General features: G+C 46.2%; 1 protein-coding gene across 1 annotated transcript in view; it reads right to left on the bottom strand.

Moving 5' to 3' along the window:
- Positions 1–25,601, bottom strand: part of PIGL (phosphatidylinositol glycan anchor biosynthesis class L) — a 100,031-nt gene that overhangs the window by 58,401 nt on the left and 16,029 nt on the right. The window lies entirely within an intron of this gene.

Below are 25,601 nucleotides of genomic sequence, written 5' to 3' on the forward strand. Positions count from 1 at the left end.
ATGAGGCCTGAAGAGACTGTGGAACCAGCACAGGAGAGTCCACCAGTGTCAACATTCTGGGCGTGTCCTTCGCAGGCCCGGGAGACTTGCTCTTGAATTGTCTAGGCTTGGGGGGAGCTGGTGAGTGGTGCCGTGGTGTCTGCCGCGCCCGGGCACTGCATGCCGAGGCGCTGGTGCTCGGTGCCGAATGCGAGTGTAAGGCGGATTCCATCAGGAGAGCCTTGAGGCGAATGTCCCTCTCCTCCTTGGTATGAGGATTGAAGGACTTGGAAATGCGGCACTTATCACTTCTCCGGCCCTCTCAAGCACTGCAAACAGTCGCAGTGGAGGTCACTCACTAGCATGGGCGAATTGCAGCTGCGACAGCGCTTGAAGCTCGGGACCCCATCCGGAAGCTAAGTCCCTACGGGACTACACTAACTACTTGGAACAGCAAACTAACAACAGAAACTATTTACAGAGAAAACAAAGTCCAGCTAGGGAAATGTGCAGCTAACGCTGAGACCAGGTCCCAAGCACCATCACTGGGGGCAAGAAGGAACTGAGCTGAGGGTGGTGGTGGCCAGAGGCACCCTATATAGCACAGCATGTGCGCACCACTCCAGGGGGTGCCTGTGCAGGCTCCCCTACGGGTACTGCTAAGGGAAAATCTTCTGGCACTGGGGCATGTGGCGAGCACAGGCACCTACATTAAGTGGACATGAGCAATCACTTGAAAAGAACCTCCCCTCCCTTGGTATTCTGGCCCAAGGATTAATTCTCCTCACTGTAAAAATGCATGCCTTATTTCTAGTCTGAATTTGTCTCGTTTCAGCTCTCAACCACTGGATCTCTCTGTAGATTACAGAGCTTCATTCTGAAGGTAATTGTAGATCATAATCAAGTCACTAATTAACATTCACTTGGATAAACGAAACAGATGGAACTTCTTATGCCAGAACCTGGGAATGGGCAATGGAGGAGAGATCACTTGATGATCATCTGTTCTGTTCATTCCTTCTGGGCACCTGGCACTGGCCATTGGCAGAAGACAGGATCCTGGTCTATCTGGACCTTTGATCTGTCCCAGTGTGGCCGTTCTCATGCCTCTCACGACGAGGCATATTTTTCCAGACTGTGAATCATTCTTGTAGCTCTTTTTTGACTCCTTTATACTTTTTCCAAGATCCTTTTTGACACCAGGTCACACTCTTCCAATAATGGTCTCAAGAATGCAATATTCGGAGGTAATATCACCTCCCTACTCCTACTTGCTACTCCCTGGCTTGTACACCTGATGATCACTTTCACAACCTCCACTACAGCATCGCTCTCAGAGATCACGTGCAGCTCATTAGCTACAATTCATTCTAAATCCTTTTCCACTTCCTTGCAAACCAGGGTCCCATACCATACCTTGTTAGTGTGACCTACCCTTCTGTGTTTCTAGAGTTGGGACCCTGTGTTTGGTGGTAGTAAAATGCCTGTTGTGCCAATCACCCATCTTACCAAGTGACCCAGTGTCAGCCTATGTAACTGATCTAGCCTACTCATTATTCACCACTCCCCCTGCAAACGTTACGAATCAGGCTTTCGTATTTTCCTCCAGATCATTGACAGTGAGTTTGAATAGCATCACAACAAGAACAGATCCCCATCCCCACTAGAAGCCCCCATGACTGGATGATGATTCACCATTTACAATTACTTTTGGAGATCTATCACCTAGCCAGTTTTTCATGCATTTAATATGTTCATTTGGTATAGTCCTGGTTTTTTTAATGGAGTGTCATGCAAGACTAAGGGTATGTCTAGACTACATGGCTCTGTCAATGGAGCCATGTAAACTAGTTTACCCAACGTAGTCAATGAAGCGGGAATTTAAATAATCCTCGCTTCATTAAAATAAAAATGGCCACCGCGCTGTGCCGACAATCAGCTGATCCGGCACAGCGCGGCAGTCTAGACGCGGATCAGTCGACAAGGGAAGCTTTTGTCAACCGTTCCTGTAAACCTCGTTTCACGATGCATAAGGGAGCAGTCGACAAAGGCTTCCCTTGTCGACCGATCTGCGTCTAGACTAACACGCTGTGCCGGATCAGCTGATTGTCAGCACAGCGCGGCGGCCATGTTTATTTTAATGAAGCGAGGATTATTTAAATCCCCGCTTCATTGACTATATCGGGTAAACTAGTTTACATGGCTCGGTCGACGGAGCCATGTAGTCTAGACATACCTTAAGTGAAATATCTTGCTGATGTCTAAGGGCGTACACAACAGTAAATGAGCAGCAAGTCAGGCATCACCTAACGGGTTGGATCAAGAGCGATATGAAAGCCACTGGTCAAACCTTTCCACCACTGAAGCAAAGCTTATGAACTAGTTCATCTGGATTCAGCATTTGTCCTTGAGATGGTGTTGCCAGCATTTGTAACTCTGTTCCTAAGCCAATCTAATGCAGTAGTAACCTTATCAGGCCCGGCATGGGGGCTATGGGGTGAGGGATAGGAGGAAACACAGCTTGGCTGAATGAAGAGGAGAGCTGCTCTTCTAAATGTTAATGGGTTAAGAATAGAAAGGTCAAATGCCTGTGTTATCTGGAGCCTCAAATGCTAATGGGCCCTGCACCACAGCCGTCAGCCCAGCAGCTTGGAATAAATGTCAGGCATTAGTTACTGTAGCTGTAAACAACAGAAGTCCAAGGGCAGGAGGGGGAAGCCGCTCAAGCCATGTAAAGTTCACTTGTCAGAGGAGTGCTGGTTGCAGAGGTAATAAAGCAAATCCCAAAAGGGAGGGTGGGGAACAGCTTGGGAATTCTGTGAAGGTGCCAACAAGCTCTATGTGGAACGGTGGTGCGAGTACCAACAGGATTAACAGTTTCAGGAGGGGAGAAACCATGTTCTCCTGCCCAGAGGCCCTGGCTGCAGAAAGCGCTTCTAAGGGCCATACTGAATCATTGGACATGGGGGTGCAGCGCTCACGAGGGGGTGCATCCTGCTCTCGTACTCCACAGCTGCAGAATGTGCTAAGTGCAGAAGACACGGTATGATGGCCGTGTGCAAGGGAGTCTGACAGCTCCCTCCTGACATGAGACTGCTCCACAACGCTGCCTTGTGTTCCAGTGCCCAAGGGGCTGGGGAGAAACTGGAGATGGAGGAGATCAGGGAAGAATCAGGGGTCCAACAATGCAAATGCTTTCCACTAAATACTCATAAAATATTACTACTGGTGGCTCTGGCGCGCAGTATTACACTATTGAGCCATTAGCTCTAGGCCCTGACTGAAAGCCAATACCATCTGATGGGACGGGGTAGGGATGTTAAATATCGGTTAATTGAATAGTCAATTTATCTCAGGAATTCTTATCGGTTAGTCGACTATTCTATAGTCCACGGGCAGCCCCTGTCCGGGCAGGAGGGGTTTGAGCTCCCAGACCCGGCATGAGCCAGAACTGAGCTGGGCTGCCTGCCCGCCTGGATCCTAATACACTTTAAATGCAGAGCCACAGCGGGGGTAGGTCCAGGACCCAGTATAAGCCGGGACTGACCAGTCTGCTACAAAATTTACTGGCAAGCAGTGGGGGGGAAATGTGTGTCGTTTATAGCATTAACCTATAAGCTTTTGCTTATCGGTTAATTGGTTAATCGACTACACTATTACATCCCTAGTACGGGGCATGCGCTGGGGTGTCTCTATTCAGTGCCTAGTGCACGAGCCTACGTTCCAGCTGGGCTCCCTCCCTATCGGCGGCAAAGACTGTATCACAATGGCCACTGGTCCTCTCCTGGCTACAGGCTCGCTGCTCAAGGCACAGTGCATATGTGGGGGAGGGAAAGGCAGGAAGGTGGCTTTATATACTTGATCTGTGCCCCTCAATTTCCAAGGCTGTGGATCTGGCACCTTTCGCCAGCAATAACTTCTCATTCCACATCAGCAAATTCCTTCCATCACATCAGTCCTCTGCTCTGCAGGTGGGGACAGTGACGGCCACAGGGAGCAGGTTTGGGGAAGAAGACGGAGGTCGGCTATCTGATGTACTGGGACCGTTTCCCAACACAGCAAAGCAAAGAGGAACCCAATCACCTAGGGATGTTAAAATGCGTTTCATTAAGTAACTATGAAAATACCCTGCCTGTAGCCATGAAGGTTAACCGATGAGTTCAGGCTCACTGGTTAGCTGTGTGCACAGTTACAACGCTGCCCTATATAGAGCTGTAACAAACTGCAGTTGGTGCCCATTACCCTGTAAAATGCAGAGGAATAACATCTACAAATGAAACAAGGCTGAATGTATTTTATCCCACATGAAGGGAAATCAGGGATCCTTGACATGCTCTTACTGATCACATGGTCACCACTAAAACAGTTACTTCCCACAGTAAAGACAGTTACAAAACAAAGAGAAACCAACCAACCAACCCCGAGCTAACAAATAACACCCCAGCAGTACTGTTCCCTGAAAAACAGCTGTAAGTTGCAGGCCCTAATGTTTGTTCCACAAAGTGAATACTTGACAGTTAGCTAGCCTGGCCCTTAACCCTACCCCTGGGAGAGAACATCATAACCTACTTACACTCACTGGCTGCATCATTCATGCACCAGAGCTCCCGCATGGGGACAAAAGGCTTATTTTGGTCCCTGGCATTATTCGACATCTGTGTATCCAGCAGACTGCTGCAAGCATCTGTGCTTTTGCTGACGCAGACGCAGCGTTGTGCTGCGTTTCAGGCTGGCAACAGAAGTGTATTCATTTGCAGGGACACAGAAATATGACAGCGGTGACTCTGTCTGCTACGAAACAGTTGCCGTGTTCCATCCCAGAGGCTGTTGCAGCTGCGGTGGTGACTCTAGGATGTATGTAATTTACCAAGTCTTTGGGACTCCTTTGGAAGAGAGTCTTCCTACAAACATAAGACTTTATTACACATATGTGTAGTACTAGAATTGGACTAAATTGCTCTGAGCCAGCGAGCCTCTGTTAAGAACCCACTCCTCAACTGTACAGAGAAACACCAGCGTGGTTCCTGTGCTGCTTACTGTTCCACAGAGAGATCACAGCATCCCTGTTAAAAGCCTGAGAATCGTCAACACTTTCCCCCACTTTCAAAACTCCAGGCTGAGGCTCCCATGTCCCAGTCAGCAAATGCTGTTTCCCAAATGGTATTCCGGGGAACCCCAGGGTTCCGCGAAGTGAAAATAAGGGTTCCACGAGAAAATTCCATTACAATAATATTTTATTATTTAAAAAAATAATAAATATTAAGCATTTATGAATTTTATTGAAAACAATTTTCATTTGTGTTGCTCTCATGACCTTGTTTAGCATTTGTTTATTATTATCCTTACTTATTTGTGGTCTCCTTTTTCAGCTCCATATATAAGACTGCTATTAGGGGTTCCACAAAATTCTTTTGAGTTTAAAAGGATTCCATGGCCAAATAAAATTGGGAAACACTGCTAGGCTAAGGAGGACTGGAAGAAGAGCCAGCCAAGAATGCACCTTAACTGGCAAGAGGAGTCAATAAGCAAAAGAAAGCACTGCCTGGAAAGGTTCATGGGAGTTATGCAGAGAATACAGAGCGGCCCATGGAGCAGACCTTTTCCACCACTGCTCTCTCAATTAAAGATCAGCAAGGAAGGTTAAAGATTGAATAAGACTCTTATTCCAGTTTGGAGAGTAATTAATAAAACCTCAAATCTGTCAGCAACATACTAGCAATTTTGTCACCGTTCAGAATTAGCATGAAAGATGCTTCATCTCTTTGGAGTAAGCTGGTTTGACTGAGGACACAGCACTTTCCAAAACACTGCCTCAACTTGCGTTCTTCACTGTCTGTGGGTGTGGGGATGTGGACGTGTGCCCACGTATGTGTAAGCCTGTGTCTGACAAAGGCTGTTATGTCTTTGGTTCTCAGATGTCAGCCAAACATAAGAGCACAATGTTTGCTAGCAAAGTCCAACATCAAACTTTCTCCATTCCAGTTGAACGTGATCCTGTTTGTTTCAGCTGAAACAGCGAAACCCTCTGAACACTGCAGCCCAGGAACGCTTTAAAAGTGCACTCAGGGGAGAGCTTTTGTGATTCTTTCTGATCCATTCTCACTAGCACTGCTGGTTCGAAGTTGTCATCATTATGAAGCAGTTAATATTCTTCTCTCTGGTTTAAACCCAAGAATGGCATTTGCATTATAACCATAATAGACGTTGACACTAGATTCTGCATTTTCATTATTCTGCCTGGGCAAGCCACAAGGATTTTCTCCTCGCTAAACAATCTGTAGGTGATGTCTATGAAACGCCATTATTTCCAAGAACTGCTGGCAAGCCAACGCAGTCCGTTCTTTTCACTACTCCCTGTATTTTCCTTGTTCAGCTTTAAAAGCCAAACTTGGTTTGCAAAGATGTCTAGGGTTTTTAGTGCCAGAGCTGAATAAAGACTGGCACAGTACAGAATTAGATGTTTTTATTATGCCAGAAAGCCATTAAATCATATTCAAGTCTGTAAAACAACGAGAGCATACGTTTGGAAATAAATATTCACACTTAAATCCTAACATTCAGAATTTCCCAAGCATTTAAAATAGCTCTTCTAACTTTCACCATCTCTACCTGATGGCCACATTTCAAACCAAAGTGGATTTTTTAAAGTCAGAGGCACAGGGGTTCTCAATAACCCTGATTTAGCCGAGTTAAGAGACTCCACGAAGAGAGTGAGCCAAATGTGGATAATGTCTGGCAGAATTCGCTCTTGCTTGAATAAACAAATATAAAGAACACAGATGTGTATTTTCAGGGAGTTAATGAAGAGAAAACACTCCGAAGTCTGCAGTTAACTTGGGTCTGATGTCCAAGAACACTGTGTAAGCAAATGGTGATGTCTAAGAGAGGCTGAAAGACACCAGGCAATTCAAGCGTTTGGATAGCAGTGCGGATAGAAAAATATTGCAGAATGGGCCCGGGCCAAATGGAGACACTGAGCTCCATAATGCTCGTGTAATTCCAGTGATGACAACGGAGTTTCTTAAAAATGACATTGGTGTGATAGAAATCAGAATCCGACCCTGTCCAAACAAATGCAATAAATCACATGGGTGATATAAGACCATTAGTAGATGTGTGGGGGAAAGAATAAAAATCAAGGCGGTCACTCTTCAAACATTTTTTGTGACCAAGGAGATTCAAATCTTACTGTTTCCCTCCTCCAAAGGCAGTGGAGTTGCCTGAGCTCCTGGGTCACTTGTGACAGACAGTGCTAAAAATGGTCTTAAAAACTCACTAGTGCTTGAGCTCCTAGGGCTAACTACTTCCTTGCGTTCGATCTGTGAAAGTCATAATGTACAGAGTGGTGTTTGAGGGTTGGTTTCTGGGAAGAGGAAATTGACCATACACAATGTCAGCTGAGTTCATCCTAAATGAAAACCATATTGGTCTGTCAAGCACGATAATAAAAACCTGCTGACCTAGTTTCCTGCAGAATCAAATTCTTCTCCTTCCCTGCTCCCATTTCAAACTTAAATCAGATTTCATCCTTTACAGAAAGAAATTAACCCTTGAAGTATAAAAAAAAAACCTTCCTGACAATACTTAGTATTTAGGTAGCAATTGCGCGCCTTGCAGAGAATATAAAAACTGTACCAAATCAATCTTCAAAACACTCCAAAAGGTAGGAATTATCAGACAGGAAACTGGAGCATGAAAGGGCGGTCTAAAGGCACACAGCTTGGCAGAGCTGGGAAGAGAATCCAAGTGTTCTGGTTCTCAACCCTGTGCTCTACCCATCTAGAAACGCTACCCTTTCTCTGCAAATGTAAATTCTTCACTGATTATAGTACAAAGGACATCTGAACGTTTTCAACCTAGTTTAGTCAAAGAGCTCCAGGAAGGACCATTGTTCTTCCCACGTTTTGTAATCACAACTACCTGGCATGGACTCACAACAGGAGACCTGACTGTATGTGCTCCAATGGTTGAATTAGAGCATTCACTTTGAATGGATTACATTCCTTGATGATACAATATTTCATACACAGGGATGCCCAGGGGAGCTCTGGGATGGTCACAGAAGGCACAAAACAAGGGATGTGTCGTATCAAAACCCGGCCAAGAGAATACAGATGAGAAATCTCACAGTACAGAGCACTACAGAGACTGGCCTTGGATCATGCAGCAGTATGGAATACAGTGAACACCCACTCCAGTAAAAAACTGGGGCACTTTGGGATCAGAGACTCTGAAGCATGTTTTGATTTTGAAGGATGCTAGGAACGTCCTTTATTAGTGCATCTACTGATACAAGCAGCCAGGTAGACTTTCAACCACCTGCTGAGACAGGGAAAGAAAAGAGGAAACAACTCCCACGGTTAGCCCTTACCGTGTGCTACAAAAAATCCTGTGAAAGTGGAGTGCAATGTGGATGCCAAATTTGAGTCATGGGGTTCTCTATTTCAGCCTTCAGTTATCATCTTCAAAACAACCAGGTGACACTATGCAGACTATAGTTCTTAAGTGCGTGATGCTCCATCTTTCAGTGAGATAGCGCTTCCCACATAAAAGCAACATACGATATGCTGGGACCTGTAGTATCTGCCATCCATACCCCAGATGAGGAGGATAGCAATCTACTCTATTTCATGAAAGTCCAGTGCTACCAATATTCCCTCTCATCTTTTCCATCTATGTGTGGATTTTTTCCATCCATGTGCAGAATAAATTTGTATGTGCACCAAAGCATGTGTGAATATGCACCGCCAGTAAAAACAAAAAACCTAGCTGTGAGCGCTCTGCTAACCAGCTGGGGGGCATTTTAATCTCTCTTGAGTGGCCACACAAGTGCCCAACTTACAGAGAACACTGGGTGCTACCCTGGGACTCCTGGCAAACTGCCAATCGAAATCTCCTCTAAGCAGAGTATAGGAGTCTCTGCTTTATGAAACAAGACTGTACACCAGATAATATAACAACAATAATGGTAGTCCGTCGTGTCCGACGATGACGTCTTGAGCTTGCACAGGCTCATCGGTTGTGGACTCACAAGAGGCTGAGGAGTCCAAGCCTTGAACGACATGGGCGTTCACAGTGGGGGCAAAGGAACTGTGCTGGCTCTGTCAGTTTTTTGAGAATGTGCAAAGAACCTGTGTAGGAAAGTATTTAAAGTGGAAAAGTCGTCGCACAGGGGCAGTTCCACCCTCTTGGCCTAAGAAGCCTGATTCCAGTGGTGCGAAAAGTTGTCATGGCTGGAGACTTCCTAGGCTGCAGTGGATGGCCATGGCATCTTCAATGTCTTGTCATGTCCTTCGCTCTCCACAGAGCGTGGCAGAACCGCCTTCCTGGTCATTGGATCTCACTGTTGATCTCATTCAGACAGTCCGCCGGAGCCGACTTCGCATGCTGGGGTAGGCAAGTCCTTATCTCAACGAAGGTTTCAGACCTGTCGGCTACCCTCACCTGGTTTTGCCCGCCTGTCGAAGAGGTTTATCAGGGTGTGGCCGCTGCGCATGTTACAGCTTCTTGGAGCCACAGGTGAGAGCTGAGTGCCAGGTGGGGGCCAAAGGTGCGCGAACTGCCCCCAAAGAGACACAACAAGTCCCCACACTAGAGGTGCTACCCCTCTCTGGGCACCCCAGACACCCCTGTATAGCCTGCTATTTGGAGGGAAAAAACATGCTAAATCCTACTGAAAATCCAAAAAATCAGCAGGGCCACTGGACAACTGACATGCTCAAGGAGCTCAGAGAAGCCCTTTGCAGAATAGCCAAATGAATTATTTACATCGGTTTTCACTGCAGAAGATGTGAGGGAGATTTCTACATCGGAGCCATTTGTTTTACATGACAAATCTGAAGAACTGTCCCAGACTGAATATAAATTGAGGAAGTTAGGGAACAAATTGAAAAAATAAACAGCAATGAATCACTAGCATCAGCTGATGTTCACTCAAGAATTCTGAAAGAACTCACATATGAATTGCAGAACTGCTGTCTGTGGTATGTAACCTATTGTTAAACCAGGCTCTGTACCCAGTGCCTGAGGATAACTAATGCAATACAGAATTAAAAAAAAAAGGCTTCAGAAGCTATCCTAGCAATTACAGGCCAGTGAGCCTAACTTCAGTACCAGGCAAATTGGTTGTCAATACAGCACAGAACCATCAGACATGCATATGAATGTGATAGGTTAGTAGTGACTGGACATCTAACAGAGCGAGTGCCAGTGAAACAAAGTAGGATTAAGAGAGGCAGCTGCGTTAGTCTGTTTCAGCAAAAACAACAAGGAGTCCGGTGACACTTTGAAGACTAACACATTTATTATGGCATTTAAGCATAAGCGAAGGGAAAGAACATATTAAAAATTACCTAGACAAGTTAGAGGTCTTTACGTCACCAGAGCCTGATTAAATACACCTTAGAATATTTAAAGAGCTGGCTGAGAACATATCTGAGCCATTAGATCTTCAGAAGTGGCCAAAATTGACCTCCTCTGGTCTGGCAAAATCCCTCATCCAGGACCGGTCAGGTCCCAAGGGTGCCGGACCAAGGACGCCCAACCCGTAATAAGCAATCAGTTTGGGAACATGTAGAAGACAATACAGTGATATGTAAGAGCAAGCATGTTTTTGATAAATCCAAGTCATGTCAAACCACCCTAACTTTCTTTGACAGGGTAACAAGCCTTGTGGAAGGGGAGAAGCAGTAGATGTGGTATATCTTGACTTGAGTAAGGCTTTTAATACAGTCTCACATCACCTTCTTATTAAAAAATGAGGGAAATATAATCTAGATAGAGGTAGTACAAAGTTGTTACATAACTGTTGGAATACTATTCCCAGAGAGTAGTTATCAGTGGTTTACAGTCAAGCTGAAAGGGCATATTGAAAGATGTCCCATGGAGATCAGTTTTGGGTCCGCTCTAGTAAATGTCTTCTCTGATAACGACATAGAGAGTACACTTTTAAAAGTTTACAGATGATAACAAGCTGGAAGAGGTTGCTAGTTCTTTGTACAAACTAAAGAAATGGTCTGAAGTAAACAGAAGGAAATTCAATATGGTCAAGTGCAAAATACTCCACTTAGGAAGGAACAATGAGTTTCACACATACAAAATGGGAAGCAACTGCCTAGGAAGGAGTACTGCAGAAAGGCATCTGAGGGTCATAGTGGATCGCAAATTAAATATTAGTGAACAGTGTAACACTGTTGCAAAAAAAAAAAAAAGGAGCAAACATTGTTCTGGGATGTATTAAGAGGAGTACTGAAAGCAAGACACAAGAAGTAATTCTTCCATTACATTCAGTGCTGATTAGGCCTCATCTGGAGTATAGTACTCAGTTCTAGGTGACATATTTTAGGAAAGATGTGGACAAATTGGAAAAAGTTCACAGAAGAACAACAGAAATGATTAAGGGTCTAGAAAGCATGATCTACGAGGAAAGACTGAAAACATTCAGTTTGTTTAGTTTGGAGAAGAGAAGACTTGAGAGGGAACAAGATAACAGTTTTCAAGCACATAAAAAGTTGTTACGAGGAGGGAGGGAGGGAAATGTTCTCCTTAACATCCGAGGATACAGCAAGACGCAATGGGCATTACTAAAATTGCAGCAAGGGAGGTTTGGGTTGGACATTAGGAAACTCTTCCTAGCTGTCAGGGTGGTTAAACACTGGAATAAATTGCCTAGGGAGGTTCTGGACTGCCTATCACCAGAGATTTTAAAGAGGATGTTACGGGGTCCACAGGCTCACCCCGCCCTGGGCGGCCTTGCCGCCCCGGTTGCCGTCCCAGACGCTCCCGGTCTTCATAAAGCGGCGCCCGGTCAACCCTCCCTTCGGTCGCCCAGACGATCCCTCGAGTGAGGAGGTGAGGGGGTTCCGGGCCCTCCCTCTCTCCAGACCCCAGCCCAGGGCCCTAAGGCGGGGGAGACGCTCCTCTCTCCCCCAACCTGGCTAATGGGCCACGGAGCCTCAACACATCAGCCCACGGGCTCCAGTACACCCGCCCTGGGCTGCTTCCTCACGCCCTCGCTCGTCCACTCACCAGCCGGCTTGTCCCACTGCCTCCTCGTGCCTCTCAGTCCCTTCTTCCGACATCCTCCTCCTCGCCCCCCCCCCATCTTCTGACTCTGCTGGTTTTATACCTGGAGAGGGTGCCGCCCCCGCCCCTCCAGAACACCTGCACCTGCGTTCACCCGCGGCTCCACCTTCTCCTCCCCAGCTGTCTCTACTCACCCCCGGCAGCAGTGGGGAATAGGGCTGACTGGGGGCATCTGCGGGGCCGCCCACCCTGAGGCTGGTGGGGTGGCGTTCCTCCCCTGTTGCCCCTGCCAACCCCAGCGCGGGGGGTCCTTCCCCCGTGGTGCTCAGGACCGCGTTCGTGAAGCCGCCTGCCGGGCGGCGCGTCCTGGTTGCCCTGCCGACCGCCTCCTCAGCGGCAATGGGAAAAGCCGCGGCGCTTCTTTTTGCCCCGCTGGGGGAGGGGGGGCCTTTAGTGCGGGGTTGCCTCACCCCATCACAGAGGAGTTTAGACAAATACCTGTCAAAGGTGGTCTAGGCCGGGGTAGGCGAATATCAGCCTTTGGGCCGGAGCCAGCCCCCCAGGGTTAGCTAATGAGAGATGCAGGAAGTAATGTCCCGATCTGTGCTGCTTCCTACAGCTCCCATTGGCTGGGAACAGTGATCTGCAGCCAATAGGAGCTGCAATTGCCCAAACCTGCAAAGGTGCAGGTGAATATACCAGTGGCAGCTCTACCTCCACTGTTTTATTGCCCATCACTTGTCTACACCAATGGTGGGCTGCAGGTTGAACCTCTCTAGTCCGGCACCCTAGGGACCTGACTGGTGTTAAACCAGAGAATTACTAAAGTCCACACCCATGATAAGTGGACATCCGGCTAACTAAATCATGCCGGACCAGAGAGGTTCAACCTGTACCTGTGACCCATCAGGGTAATCCACTAGCAGGCTGTGAGACATTTTGTTTACACTGATTGTTCTCAGGCAGCTCCCAGTAGCTATGGATCCCAACCACGGATGCAGCCCTTGTCCGGAGTGGGCCCGTTCTGGCACACTGCAGGCAGGGGCGCTACAACGTGGCCGGAGCAGCCCTCCCCCAACTCATAACATTTAACCAGTTAGCTAAGTAAACAGGATTTTACATCCCTTCTGCTAAGTAATGTACATTGGAAAGCACAATCGTGGTGTCTGTAAAACTGCCAGAAGCTGGGACTCAAAGACAGGGGATGGATTATTTGAGAATTGTTCTGTTTTATTCATTCCCTCTGATACCCATGGAAATGGTGACTGCCAGAAGACACGATACAGGGCTACATGGACTACTGGCCTGATGGCAAAGGCCATCCTTATGTTCTTATGATAGATCTCAGTCCTTACTTTTTGAGTTGATGTTAGGAGAGTCCTGGTTTGGAAGAGACCAGTTAAACCCCAGCAACTGACATTAGTTCTATTAACTTGAAATTGTTGAATGAGAAATCTAGAGACAATGCCCCGGTTTAAGTGAGAGACGCAATTCAGGCTATTGCAGGGTTGCGGTATTTTACACAAGCAAACCCCATACAGGCTCCAGAAGAAACAAGAGCCTAAATTCTCCAAAGCCTCATTATTACCTTTGGCTAGGACCTGAAAAGTGACTATTGAAAAAGGGCATCTTCTTACTCAACCCTCCAGTTCCCTGTGAGGCTGAAAGTCGTATCTGCTCATTTTATCGAAGCAAAAATGTTTCGCTCCTATTGTCTTTCAGAGGAAGACCAGGCTGGATTCAATTCTGGCACACACATTAACAAACAGCGTTAGACACATCCCAACTGTGGGACTTTTATTCCTGGTGAGGCTGTCGAGGGCAGAAAGACACAGCTGGATTTTCAGATCCCAGGCTGAGTCTGGAGCGCTGGCAGTTCGACAAACCAGCTTTGGATTTGTATGTAAACAGAGATCATTTGAACAGGAAGGTCACAATGAGACAATACATTTTACACTATGTCTGCTGTACAGTCACTTTTTCAACGCTATCGACACTAACACTTCTAAAGCAAGACTTGGTCTCCACTAGTTGTCTGCTAGGATGCCAAACCTTTGTCCCATTGAAGTCAATGGCAAAACTCCCACGGACGTCAGCTGGATCAGGAAGTGCCTCTAAGGAAATGAATGCAGGTCTAGGACAAGCTGTGTGCAAGATTCTCCAGCTCAAAGAAGGCTAAAAGTGAGAGTTAGCCCCAATTTAGGTCACGTGGTAGGTTTTGTAAAAATAAAGTTTTATAAAACTCAAACTCAGTGGAAACCCCACTACTAAAATCCCAAAGAGTCTCTGCAGTGGCTCCCACACAAACACATATTGCTACATGGCATCCTGAAACCATACGTGCCTCGTCTAGTTTTATTACCCTAGGTGAGTGAATTGTAGACAGTGAACCATTGTTAAACATATGACTTTAAACCCGACATCGTTGCTTTAAAGAAAAGAACTGGAAAAATCCCTGACTGCAATATTTGTAGGGGTGTGGGAAGCTCTAAGGAATTTCCCCCATGTCCCCACCCTTTACTCCCCCTCTCAAAGGCCCCAGCACTGAGGACAACCTCCTTGTGGAGTCCATCCTGGGCATGTCTACACTGCCTGCTGGATTAACAGGCAGCGATCGATTTTGGGGTGAGGGTGTCGATTTATCACGTCTATTGACTCCGCTACTCTACCAGAATTAGGAACATAGGCCAAGTCAACAGGAGACTGTCAGCTGTTGACGTACTGCAGTGAAGACACCACAGTATGTAGAATCATAGAATACTAAAATTGGAAGGGACCTCGAGAGGTCATCGAGTCCAGTCTCCTGTCCTAAGCTGTGCTGGCTTAGCTGATCGTCGGCACAGTGCAGCCATCAAGATGCAGATCGGTCGACAGGAAATGCCTTTGTCGACCACTCCCTTATGCCTCATGAAACGAGGTTTACAGGAGCGGTCGACAAAGGTTTTTCCTGTCGACTGATCCGCGTCTTGACTGCCGCGCTGTGCCGACGATCAGCTGAGCCAGCACAGCGCGGCGGCCATTTTTATTTTAATGAAGTGGGGGATATTTAAATCCCCGCTTCATTGACTATGTTGGGTAGTCTAATTTACATGCCTCTGGCGACAGAGACATGTAGTCTAGACATACCCTCAGAGGCCAAGGAGAACAATTTTTCTTCCTCCTCCTTGTAACACTCTTTTAGGTACTTGAAAGCTGCTATCATGTAGATCTAAGAATGTCAACTAAGTATGTGAATAACGTAGCTGAAGTCGTGTTATTTAGATTGATGCCCACGGTAGTGTAGACTTGGCCCCTCTCTGCTCCTTTACTCATCTGGAGGCGAGATGGGCAGGGCTACCTGAGAACATTGCAGTTTGCTTCTTCCCGCCCTGCAGGGGTGCTGCAGCCAGCTCAGGAAATGCTTTTTGTTTTTACTGGGGATTTTGGAAATAACCAGAAGGAGGTCAGGATGATATTGCTGGCACCTGGCCACACAGGGCTGTGTGGTTTAAAGCATCTCTACTGTCTTCAATATCATGCCTTGTACTTGGAAACAGATACTCTTTAGCCATAAACTGGCCTAAATAGGAGCCTCACTCCCACGGCTCATCTCAGAAGGGTATTTCATAAACAGTAAAATCTCTAAGGACTTTGGCCAAGTTAGACAAAGATAAATGGGTACTATAGCAAGAGATTTGTTTCACTGTCACAAAGAATACAGTATTAGTAACAAAGGCCTCTGCACAGAGCTATATACAAGACTTCCAGCACAGCGGTAATCGTTGCAATGCTTCCCAACAAACAGACGAATACACTTATTAACGAAAAGCAAGGCCCTGATCCCCTAAGAATTCTGGCTCTTGAGCACCATGGGAATCGAGGTAACTCAGCACTTCGCTGGATTGAACCAGGGGTTCGAATATCTGCACATTGCAAAAAGACAACCCTGTTTGCAACATGAAAGCTCCTCCACACAAGGATCATGAAGTTCAGCCACATAGAGTAGATTGGGGTGGGCAATACAATGTCAGTGGTTCACTAGGATTAGTCCCTGGTGGGCTGCCACTGCTATATTTACCTGCATCTCCACAGGTACAGGCATTTGCAGCTCCCATTAGCCGTGAATTGCTGTTCCCGGCCAATGGGAGCAGTTGCAGTCTGGGACATCGCTTCCCACAGCTCCCATTGGCCGAGAACGGAGATTTGTGGCTAATGGGCGCTGCGATCACCCGTACCTGTGGAGGTGCAGGTAAATATAGTGGTGGCTAACCCTGGGGAACCAGATCCAGTCCACGAGCTGGTATTTGCTCACCCCGCTGTAGATTCAACTGGACTTTGTCTCTGACATGAGCTAGAGCCTTGAACCACTGCTCATTTCACACTGCAATTTATTAAAACACTGGGTGAACAAGAAGCTAACAAACTCCTTGCACAAGCACTGGGATAAGACATATGAGTGGCTACGGGAGAGAGTGAGATTTATCTATCTTTTTCTCCTCTACTGGGTAAATTTTCCAGGCCAAGTGGCTTATAGGGATGGCTTGAGTCCCAGGTTAGGGAATGTTTTGTTTACTCTTTCTGCTGCTAATGCTGTATTGTGGTTGCTTGTTCTAAGTGTTATTCCCCTAAGAAAAGGCCTTGCTGACTGTAACCATTTGACTTTCTCTGCTGAATCATCCCAACAGAGAGATAGGTGTGCTCGAACTCCAGGGAGATGCTAAACTGAGTCTCTCTAGCACAGATCTTTGCAGAACATTGTGGCATATTCTGGAAACGCAGCAAATCTTCCAAGCGTGGCAGGGAGGCACTTTTCATTTTGCAGCTGTCACGCCTTGTGTTTGCAGTTGGGGACTGTTGGCAAAACATGCTCTGATGTTTCACAACTTAACTGGGAAAATAAATAGGATGTTACGATTAGTCAAATTTAAAAGGAGACTCTTGGGTATAATTGTTGAAAACAACTTTCATCTGATGACTGTCCAGCTCAAGTAATTTGGTGCTTCCCAATTAGCTCTTTTAATTGGACTAATTGTAGAAGTTCTACAGGGCTGGATGGAGCTAAACAATGCAGTAATATTTTGACTAGGCTGGATGAAACAGAAAGGAGTGGATTCTCAAGAGCCTGAGGATCATTTTAGATACAGGACAGATGGCGCATCAGGAGCACAGGGGAGTGTTCAGCTTAGCGTGAGGAACACCTTGTGTTGCCCTCCAGCGAACTCTGTGCTGACAAATGGGGCCGCTATCCATCCACATCAGACAGAGTTAGTAATGCCACAACGCAGTATACTGGAGAGAGCAGTAGTGGAGGAAGTAAAGAGGCAGAGAAGACTGAGGGATCCCAGAGAACATCCTGAAACAACACTACCTCTGGGATGAGAATAAAACAGGAGTCCTAACCATTAAACATCCCATGGCAGGTTCTGCAAGAGATGGGCATCTCTACTTTGCCTCCCTAAATTATCCCTATGACTTCAGTTAGATATAGTCTCCTCCCTCATTTCTTGTCCAAAACAGAGGAGGAAATGGGATCCTGGATCCTGGATCCATAATACCTGGATCTTACGGACCAAGTGGAGAGAGAAAACAATACAGAGGCCATGAATAGCCACCGAAAGATCTACATTCAGATGAGGGTCTTTAAAGGAATGTGACTCCTTGGAGTAGCAGGGTTATATAAATATTGTACTGTTACTGATTTTAATTACTGCTGAAATTCTAATCACACTGCTGGACTTTTTCAGAATTGTACTTAGGAAAAACATGCTGTGGAGCATTCCACAGGCCTGGTTATACAGGCAGTCCCCGGGTTACATACAAGATAGGGACTGTAGGTTTGTTCTTAAGTTGAATCTGTATGTAAGTCGGAATTGGCGTCCAGATTCAGCTGCTGCTGAAACTGATCAGCGGCTGATTCCAGGAAACCCGGGGCAGGGGCTTCCTGTAGTCAGCCACTGGTCAGTTTCAGCAGCGGCTGACTTGGGGACGCCTGGGGCAGAGCAGCTGGGGTGCTGCTGGGTTGGTCCAGTAGCACCACCGCTCCTTGGCGCTACTGGACCAACCCAGCAGCACCCAAGCAGCTCTGCCCCAGGCGTCCTGATTCAGCCGCTGCTGAAACTGACCAGCAGTGGCTGAATCAGGACGCCTGGGGCAGAGCAGCTGGGGTGCTGCCGGGTTGGTCCAGTAGCGCCCAGAGCGGCGCTACGGGACCAACCGGCAGCGCCCCAGCTGCTGTACCACAGGTGTCCGGAGCAAAGCCGCGAAGCACGGGGGCAGCGGGACAGCCCAGACGCGCCATGGCTGTCCTGCTGCCCTCGGGCTCCATGGCTTTGCTCTGCTTTGCTCCCCGTCCCCCTGGTCTGCAGACCAGGGAGACGGGGAGCAAAGCAGAGCAAAGCCAAGGAGCACACGGGCAGTGGACAGTCCAGATGCATCTGGGCTGTCCGCTGCCCGCGTGCTCCGCCGCTTTGCTTCCTCTCCCTGGTCTGCTGGAGACCAGGGAGACGGGCCCCGTTCGTAACTGCGGATCCGACATAAGTCGGATCCGCGTAACTCGGGGACTGCCTGTATTCCATTCCACCATGGTCGCAAAGCAGCAAGAGCGTATTGCCCTGGTAACTGGAAAAGCAAGAGCCAGTTTGGGAGGCAGATGTGGGGTCTGCAAGCCTAGTGGGGTTCAATATGTGACACAGATGAATTGCGTATCTCTCGGAGGGAAAGGGGTCCAGTCATCCCATGTAACACTCTGCTGCTAGCAAACAGTGGTATCAGGCAGCCCTGAAAGGGAGAGGCAGATTCAATGAAAGCAGCTACCTTCATGGGAAAAGTAGAGCACAGGTAGCGCCGAGAAACCACAAGCATTTTCAGCTCTGGGCTATCATTGCATTTTAATCAGCATCAAGGAAAGTACAGATGCGCACGTGAACCTTTGGGCTTAATAATTCTGTACGAAGGCATCCAATTCAAGAGGACTTATTACCGCCGCCACCAGCTAAGAAAACATGCAAGGTTTGCTTCCCAAAGCAATTCTGTTTTTCTATGTAAATGTGGTCATAAGACATGTAAAAGCTACACCACCGAGCATATGCCACAGGAATACCTGGGATTTACTACTTTCCAATGTATGAGCTCTACACTCAGATTACCTCCACGACATAGGCTAAAATGAAAAAGGAAGTGGCCTGGCCTATCTGTGGCTACCTTTGGAGGAATAATAATAATTCAAAGTACTTAAAAACATTGACACACATACATAATACCCCCACACTCACTCCAAGGCAGATAAGTAAACAGGAATTCATTTCACAGATAAAAATACTGAGGGTCAGAAAGGATAAGTGACTTGGCCAAGGTCATCCAGCAAATCAGTGACAGAGCTGAGGATAGAGCATGGGCATCCTTACTCTTGGCCCTGTTTTTCTGAGCTCTAGACCATGCCGCAAGTTCAGACTGGAACACTTGGTGTTATTGATGTGGTGTTGTACCAAGCAGGGGCTATTTTTACTGCAGCATTCATATAGAATTTAAAACATCATTTTTTCATGTCATTTTTCATGGCCACTTTGCTGCTTTCACAGTGCCCACTTGGGCAACTTATTGGCACCATCAAAAATGCCTGCTCTGGCTATTTTCGGTGGCGGAGAACAGCAGTTGAAACAGAGTAGTCTACTGGAAACTGACAAAACCAAAAGGGCACTTTTATTGTCTCAAGGGTACAGCTGGTTAAGTTAGCAAAACCGAGCTGCTGTTTCTGAGCTTCATTGGTTGGTATCCAGATAGATGGAAACAGAGAATGATTGGCAGCGCTTGGACCTGTGTTCTACATAGCTTTGAAGCATATAGAATACTTGCGGAAGAGATCAAGACCAACAATAATTACAAAAATCTCAAGGCTTTAACAGTTGCCACAATAAACAATGAGGGGTCTGTGTGTGATTTCTATTGCTATCTTAAAAACAGGAGGTGAGTGGATTTCCATGCCCTATGCCCTTTGACCTGAAGGCAACGGTCAACTTTATCTAACTTCTAAAGCACAATTGTTAGGTTTTCTTAATGCCTTGCCAGGGCTGCCTACCTTGATTCAACTCAATTACTATGAATTCTACACCGCTGGGGGTGGGGGAATGGACTAGAATGTCTAACTGATGTTTCCACTGCAACTTACTATATTGATTATCAAAATATTTTGTTTCAGTGTTTAGCAGTTTTTTACTTTGCTAAAATAATCTTGAGCGTTAAGCTGAAATCATACAAGAAAAAATGTGGTTCTTCGCATTTGTTCTGCCTGGGTTTCTACAAACTTCCTTTGTCTTTTATTAACTCCCCTCCACTTCCCCCTGCTTTCTGTCAGATATTATGGCCTCTTTGGTTAGCTTACTCGCTGTGACTCTACAGAGACAGGGTCTGACCAGGTCTGTGTTTACATCTGAAGCAGGGTTCTCCCATGTTTTGAAAAGCCCCAGCTGATAAATGAGAGCGCAAGGCTCTCCAGGGGTGATCTGGGGGCCATATCCCTTTAACACTGAAAGGATGGCTACCCTTTTGCCATAGTCCCTTCTCTTTTGTGAAAAATCAAGGAAATTAATGATGTTGGAAAGCTGAGAAAGGAGATGGGCTCAGAATAGCCCCAGTGAAGTCAAAGGGGCAGGTTCCTATACTGGGGGAAACATCAAAATGGTTAAACAAAACTTAGTACAACAAAGCCATTGCACTGGAAAGTAATTTTCCTGGAGGGCAGAGGGCAACTTCTTGACCCCAAAAGAGCTTCAATAGGACCAAGTTTTTCAGAACTAGAAGATGAAAGTTAGGCACCTAAATAAATGGTCTGATTTTCGAAAGTGCGGCCTTCCATTGACTTGAGCAGGTGCTGCGTGCCTGCCACTTTTGAAAACCGGGCCATGTGAAGCCTAAATACAGATTTAGAAGCCTAACTTTACACATCTATTTTTGAAACTCTTTGCCTAAATCCTTTAATAATGCAGACAAATCAGGGGTTTTTTTTCCACGCATTATTACAATCCCTCCCCAAAACAAAACTGAATACAAATGACAGGAGTCCTACCACACTCAAGTGAATGCTCTTTGAAGTGATCATATAAGGTCTCAACAAATTACTTGCATAACAAAGATTCTTTTCTAATAGAGGGGAAACAGAACTGTGCTCACAACTTGTGTTATTATGGAACAGTTTCAACCTAGGAGGTTGCTTACTTCATAGTACACTGAATTTCTACAACACTGTTCACCCGAGGCTCTCTAAGCTGTATTAAAAGAAAAACCCTTATTAAAGAAAATATTTACAAATATTAAAGAAGCTTCTCAGCACTATTGTGAGGTAAATAAGGAATATAGCAATCACGTCATTCCTCCCAGAGATATGCTGCCATTGGAAATGATGTAGATTTAGGGCCCCAAAATCCGATTGATTATAATAGAGCGGAGTTGGGCTGGCCATTCTGAAGCTGGAAGATAGCACAAACTGAACTGAACTCCTGGCCAGTACGCCATTGGTTACCATCGGAGGGTGTGGTCTAGAAGCACGACCAATCAGTATTCAGAGCTGACCCTACCAGGCACAGAGCACTGTCAATTCCTATCACCCTTAATGTGTTGAAAGTGACACAAATTAGAGTGGACGGGAAGAGGGTTTCCAGTGATTCCTTTGGGACAGCTCAAGGTAGCAGGTTGGTAAACTGAAGAGAGAACAATGTCCAGTCTTCCCTGGCCAAATCATGGGGTCAAGAAAAAGGAAACGGCAGGGGAAATCGAGGAGACCCTTTCCACCCTTCTGAAAAAAATCACAACACTCCCAGTGAGAAAGCCTTCGGGATTTGAGAAGGAGCAAGAAAAGAGCTGGCATGAAATTCCATCTCACTAAAGTCAAATGGGAGTTTTCATGTTGGACTTCAACGGGGCCAGGATTTCACCCCTGTTTTTTTCCACCAGCTGCTTTATTGTTCATCTCTTAGGCAGATCCTGTTCATGCACAGTAAGTAATTATACTTATGCTGCATGTGCCTCCAACACTGGTTCGTTAGGTATCCCACATTAGAGCAATTCAAATCAATAAGGCCATTGACAAATCAGATAAACACCGTAGAACTAAATTGATAGAGTCTGGCACATTCTTTAAATGCATTATTTTTGGATAAACATGTTCAAATCCTAATCCAAAAGGTCATATTTCTACTTACATAAACTTTGAGCACTTTTTAGATTCTTCTGATCATCATACATCTGACTCACTCTCTGTTTGTTTTAAGAGATATTTTTTTCCCATGACCCTACAGAGTTGCTTCCTTCCACCAAACCTCCACAAAATAGGAGCTCGTTAGAAATAAAACAGGACAAAGTGCAACAAAGTATTTACCTTGCTAGGGGGGAAAAAAACCAGATCCAACAACAATGAACCATTTATCTGAGCCTCTCGGCGGCCTGATACCAAACCTGGAGAAACCTTGTGATCTGCCTGGCAAATGTGCTGCATTGTCAAATCGGAACCCTTTTTGGACTGGAGAGGAAGAGTGAAAAAAGAGTAAGAAACAGAATTTCCATGGAAACTTGGAAGCAGATACCGTGTTATTTGGAGAACAAGCCTTTGTACTTTGTGGAATGTCTTTTAGTTTACACAAATCCCAGCTATTATTTTCTTTGCAGAGCAAGTTTGGGCCAAACTTATTAAAGGTGCAGCAGTCGATTTTATCTTCTGGCCAGCATCGTAGTCTGCATAAAGTTAAAGACACTGCTACAAAGAGTGGCCTGGTACTTCCTTTGTCAAAAGCCAACAACACCGCCCTTCGAAAAAGGAGATCTGGACTTCTTTTTTGCTAATCCTCAAAGGAAGGTGAAAGCAGCCTAGAAAATGTCTCCTGTTTACATATAACACTGCAGACTGGCAGTCAGCCATGGCCTTGGCAGATGTGCCCTGCATTAATGGGAACTTAACTAGTTATTCATATTAGATTAGACGCAAAAGCTTTCCATATCCCTTGCAACAATGTGTACCTCACCTCACCTCACCTCAATCTCAGGACCTATATTTACAGGTAAATGAATTGAGGGAATGTATCAAAACTGTTACACTTCATAAGCTTTAAAAGATGCCTTTTGTCACCCAAGCTATACAATTATGCCTGACAGGTTAAGGCTTTAGCTTTCTTTATTGCTAGCCGCAGTTTTGTGGTCCATGAACGGCACATTTATCACACCACTGAGGTTTGTGCTGCTGGTGTGTTTATGATTCTTTGGGGAAATCTTTCGCTTTGTTGAAATAATAGGTACTGCACCAAAGTTAGATATTGATCTTTACTTAAGCTTTTGAAATATCCCATTCTAGTTCACGGTTTTTACTGTACCTCTCCTGACAGAAAACCTGCGCTCCTGGATCTACTCCACCTTCAGCAGTATTTTAGTACACGTTGGACCTCTCTGGTCTGGCACCTTGGGACCTGATTGGGTCCCCTCTGCCCGCTGCCCCACGGGGTTTCCCAGTTCCCCCGCAGCTCAGTTGAGTCGTGTCCCTCCCCCTTCCCCCACACCGTGGCAGCTTCCTGCCCAGCCCCTGGTAGCCCAGTTGAGCAGTGCGCCAGGCTTCCCAGCTCTCCTCGCACAGCATATTGGGCTCCCCCCCTCCCTTAGTGGCTTGCCAAGACTCTCTGATCCTGGAACATCCATGGTCCAGGCCAGACCAGAGTCCTGGTTTATAGAGGTGCAACCTGGAATACAAAAATTAAAGCAGGGAAGAGCATTAACTTTAATGGTGTTTTGGTTTTCTAAATGAGAATTCTCCTCTCAAGAAAGAAATCTTGCTGAAATATTGTGCAGTCTCTTTAGGAAATCATAACTAATAAATGTGACTGGGCTACCTGATCATACATTCCTGGTTTCCATTCCAATGCCTCAGATGGTTTTCCCTGTCAGCCTGACCTTGGGCAGGAAGGCCTTGAATTCAGAGGGAAGGACTGAGCTACAGTCCATTTAACTGGTGCTGCTGCTGGGGGTGTGGGCTGGGAGGCAGTGGACAAGCCTCCGATTAGCGCCCGTTCATAAGGATTGGCTGAGATTTACTTGGGAAGAAGCCGATTACAAGGCTATCCCAGTTCACATCACCACATCGGCATCTCTGTTCAGTGCCTCAAAGCCGGGAAGTGCCGTCCCCAGCTGTCTGGGAAAGCTACATCGCAGGCGAGTTCTCCCATCTAGATGCTTTCCCCAGTGTAGAAGGGGCCCTAATAGGTAACTGCGCCCATACCATCCAGCCGGCACTCCCTGCTGTGGGAGAGAAAAGAGAAGCAAAAGGAAAGAAAAATATCCAGTTGGCTCCTTGCAAAATAATTCATATTCCAACTTCCAGACTCAGAGCAATGCAATGTTCAAAATACAGAACAGCTTCAGGCTGAGAACAGGACCTTAAATAGCTGCACCTTCACTCTGTCAACGATGGGCAAGACGTCGCAAGCTGCGGAGCATCTCGTGCATCCGACTGACACTCAAAATCTGCATGGAGACTTCAGTGCTTGGAGGGTGCTCAGCACCTGACAGGATTGAAGAGCTTATAGGAGGCTTCTTAATGCACCCAAATAACCTAACAACAATCCTGTCATTTTCTCTCCCATCTCCTTGCCTGTTCTGCCTGCCCCGGCCAGGAATAATCTTGTATCTGATCCGCTCACTTGGAAATGACTCGTGACCTGATTACGGGGTTTGGAAACAAGCACATCTCCATCTCTGGATGATAGACACTACACTCAGGCAGGCTGAGTGACACCACTCTAGGCAGTGAGAGAGCAATGAGCATCCCATAAGGAATCATTCACATAAAAGATTTCTCTAGCCTACCCCCGTTGATACTGCAGTCACTTTTTTCTGCACATGCCAACACAAGGGTGGACAACAAATGCATTGCCTTGTCTCCTGAAAACTCAAAGCTCATTTTTTATTTGCAAGAACTTTTCTACGTCTCAGGCTGATTCTTGTCTATGCCAAATATCTGCATGCCAGGACGACTGAGCCGGGCCTTGCCAGGGCTACCCACAATGGGAAGGGGCAGACTCCTTCAATGGTTACTGGGTTTGCTGAAGCCACTGGCAAGGAAACCCACTGTGGTGGTGAGCTTTGTGCTGTGGACATATATCATGGCTCCTTTCCCACTCTGGCATGATAAATGCAGAAGTGGGGGCCAGCAAAAGTACCCCAAAACCTTATATACCGGGCTTTGGTATAACCCCCCACCCAAATCTTAACAATCTAGATTATGGGAATAAAATGCCTCTGACACCACCCAAATATTAATAAAGCAACCAGGGAGAGACTACTTGGGAAATCTCACCCCTAAAGTACAAACCAGGACACAAAAATTAACCAATACCAGGTTAATAAAAAGAAAAGAGAAAGAAATTTTATTATCACCACACTATTCCTGTTGTAAGCATAATGCCTAGATGGAACAGTAACAAAATAATATCCTGTACTCATGGAGGAGAAATTTACCATGGGCCAGGAACTTAGTTACAAAGGACAGCAAAACCCATTTTTAAATGCACAGACACTAGATCCCATCTCCCAAACCATAAAACAATAAAACCTAACGGATTGATCTAAACTTTATCCTACTTACAGAC

Source organism: Pelodiscus sinensis, chromosome 21 (genome assembly GCF_052426305.1).
Source record: "Pelodiscus sinensis isolate ZL-2025 chromosome 21, ASM5242630v1, whole genome shotgun sequence".
Lineage (NCBI taxonomy): Eukaryota > Metazoa > Chordata > Testudines > Trionychidae > Pelodiscus > Pelodiscus sinensis.